The following is a 3,485-nucleotide window of genomic DNA, read 5'->3' as shown; positions in this document are numbered from 1 at the left end:
AATTAGATTATTTTTTTTTGGTTGGATGCACCCAATGTTCGCTCTCTATAATAGTATTAGTTTATAGGACACTTTGTATATTATTTTTTGCCAAATTTGTTCATGTAATGCAAAAACGCATCCAATGAGTCTAATTTTATCAACCTCGAGGAGGTGAGGAGACTAAATTCAACAATTATCGAATGTTGACGTCTTGTTTAGTACGTTATAATTCGACCTTGTACATTATTATGTAACTTGTAATGTATTTCCAGGATTTATTTACACGTTTTTGGCACAATTCAACTGTGAGACAAGATGCTTTGAAACAATTAAAAGACATCTTGTTACAAAATCTTCCAAAATCTTTACATTCGCGATTGAATTCTCTGTTACAAGGTATAGCAGCTTTATCTCTTGATAAAGAGAAAGAAATACGCACAAATTCATTTTATGTATTTAATTTTATTCTTGGCCTTATCTCAAATGAACAGTTGACACCTTTGCGTGAAATTATAATATCGTATCTGAGCTGTGCAATGATACATATTGATCCACGTTGGAGAGAGAGAGAGAGAGAGAGAGAGAGAGAGAGAGAGAGAGAGAGAGAGAGATTCTGTACTTTTCTTAGATGTGCTTGTACAAAATTGTAATAGTGCATTGGCGAAAGATGGTCATAAAATATTACCTAATTTGTTGGGTATGATATGCAGGTTACATAAGGAAGAGCCCTATGGCACAATTAACGACAACGTTACATTCCAAAATTACTAATGTAAAATGGAGAAAAAGTTCTGAAACGTTTAGTTAATTTATTTACCTCTATTGTTAACTACAGGAAACTTTGTATGGGTACACGATCGATTATGCCTCTGTTACGGATTGATGCAATTTTTAAAAACTCCCGCACAGCCATGTATGTCCGCGTAACCATAGGAACGCGGATCGGGCGCTAACGTGCAGTACTCCCGTCGCGATGACTAGCAATCGAGGCGGCGTTGCGTTTTGGTTCCCCTCTTTACAATTTACGCATGCGCGGGTGCCTTTCTTCTTGATCGGTGATTTTTCTGGTTGCAACCGAATGGCGTGGTCGTGTGTGCTTTTGTGAAGGGCTGTGTGAAGCATTGCTGAGAGAGTTACTCTCGACGAGGAGCCGTTCCTCGAGAAGAACTAAGGTTTGCGATCGAGGAGGCTAGTTACATCCACGGGTCCTTGGTTCGAACCGATCTGACATAGGTGTCAATCGGCGCCCGTGGAATCTCGATTCGCATCGCGGGCTCCGCCATTGTTGCGGACCCGCATTTGTACGTAAGTGTCGACGTACATTCGGTGCCGGCTGCGGGACATACCAACTTGACGTTGCGTATTATATCGGGATTGAGAATTCTCATATTTTGTAAGATTGTTCGAAAGTGTGAATGTGCCTTTCTTTATTTTAAGGGTGACTTACTCAAGTCATGGAAACTTGCAAAATTATTTCTTCCCACGGAAAGTTGCATATAGTTTCGGAGGACGAGACACAGCTTGGACGCTGTTGTCCGTAACGTCAGTGGATGACTTGCCAGAGATAAGGAGAAAACGCAGAAGTCTACGGTGATCCCTGCTGATCACCTGAGCTATCCACCAATCAACGAACGACAGAAGCGAATTCAGCCATTATTGCTTCAACAAGATATCTCACCAAAAACATCGCAGTTGATGGAACGAGAGGACACTCCTGACGCAGAATCGTCCAACAGCACCGATATGTAGCAGCCATCTCGCCCGCAACACCAAGTCATCCGGAGCGAAGAAAAGGATCGATCCTGGAGATTTCTCGCGTTGAGCCAATCGCCAATGATAACCAGATAATTGCAATTTTATTATTATGTGACGAATGGTTCGTTTGAGAGCATTGTAATATTTTAACCATTCGTTGTCTTTTTCTTCTTCTTGCTATTGAGATGATCACAGTCAATGAGTTGATCCTTTTTTTTTAATGTTCAAAATTCTATTATATTTAAGAGATTCACGCTCCATACGTATGATTGAAACATTTGAGTCAGCTCGACGACGCGAGGCACATCGAGATTGATCTATCAATCTTTATCGTTTGTCTATTACGCCTTAAGCGATTATCAACTAAACGGATTAAAACCTTGATAACAAATTACAAAACGTTCTTATTAAGTTAAAGGTCCTATGAGCTCAATGTTATGCCTTTACTTGCCTTGTCAGATACCTATTTTATTTCATTCAATTAACTTAGTTAGATGAAACTGACAAAGTCAATATTGTTACAACTTCATAGTGGAACTCATCGATCTGACTCTAATTAGTTGATATCAATCGAATCATTTCATTAATTAATTTATTGATTATAAGAGACCAAAGAGTGTTGCATATTTTGAATGTTATGCGTGAAGGATTTGTGTGATACGATTTGTTTGTCTTGCAAATACTGTGAATTCAAGACGAGTGTGTGTCTCGTCCCTCCCTCTCGGTCAATGTGTAATATTGAGTAAACGCTATCGAACAGCCTCCGTTTGTAAAAACGAAAAAATATACTAAAATTCCAGTTTATAGCGATAGTGCGACACAATTTTGTGAAATTAATTTTGATCAAGATATGATCTCGATAGATAATCGTGAGAAAGAAACCTTACCTAAAGAAGAATATGTAAATTTATTGATGCCACTAATGTTTGATATTTAGCTCGAAGTATGTCCAGATGAGAAAGTTGAGAGTTACACAGAGTTTACAATTTTAAACGAAAAAGCTGCATTATTGAAAAATGTCATTCTAATTATGCAATTGATTGTAGAATACATTGATACGTTGGATCAGGATGATTATAGCGCCAAACGTATGAAGCATTGGTTTAAAGATACGTTTCATGATGTATATATGAAAAATTTCCTATCGAGGATTCCTTATGGTAAAGTAAAGCCTATTATTAATGAATCCAGAAAACGTCAAAAAGATTTTTCTCAAATGGAATTTACGGAAGAATGTTTGGAACAAAATTTGGGACTTCGTCAAATTCACGTATGGTTTACATCTTTGTTTAACTGCAACGAACAATTTCCCAAGTCTGTCAGGAGCTATTGCATATCCATTCTGAAGTACTTAAATGGTAAATTATTATTATTATGTAATAAACACAAGTAATATTATTATTTAATTATTATTATGTATGAGGCCCTTTTTTACGAAACTTTTCTCATTTTCAGGTAATATTGAAAATTGGTGTGACACGTCGCCTTTATCTTAACTAACTAAACTACCAAAAACTTTATTTTTGAAAGCTGGACCAGTTTGGTATAGCAACTGTATTAATTTGAATCATACTTTAAGACTGATTATTGAAGTATTTTCTCGTTTGCCTAAGAAAGAATTGTAATTACATTTGTATTTAATTATTGGTGATATTAGGTGTTAAACTTAATTCCTGCCGTTTTTTCGTCTCCAAAATTGATTTGTTTCGAAGGGAAGATGAATGAATACCTTAATCAAAGTAATTTCC

The 3,485-nt window shown here is 36.7% G+C and overlaps 1 pseudogene; it reads left to right on the top strand.

Moving 5' to 3' along the window:
* Positions 1-242: 242 nt before the first annotated feature.
* The window catches only part of LOC108763440 (testis-expressed sequence 10 protein homolog), a 4,611-nt pseudogene continuing 1,368 nt past the window's right edge, over positions 243-3,485 (top strand).

The sequence above is a fragment of the Trachymyrmex cornetzi genome, unplaced genomic scaffold (assembly GCF_001594075.2).
Source record: "Trachymyrmex cornetzi isolate Tcor2-1 unplaced genomic scaffold, Tcor1.1 scaffold359, whole genome shotgun sequence".
Lineage (NCBI taxonomy): Eukaryota > Metazoa > Arthropoda > Insecta > Hymenoptera > Formicidae > Trachymyrmex > Trachymyrmex cornetzi.
The sequence above is the reverse complement of the archived record's forward strand: the minus strand, read 5'-3'. Positions and strand labels throughout refer to the sequence as shown.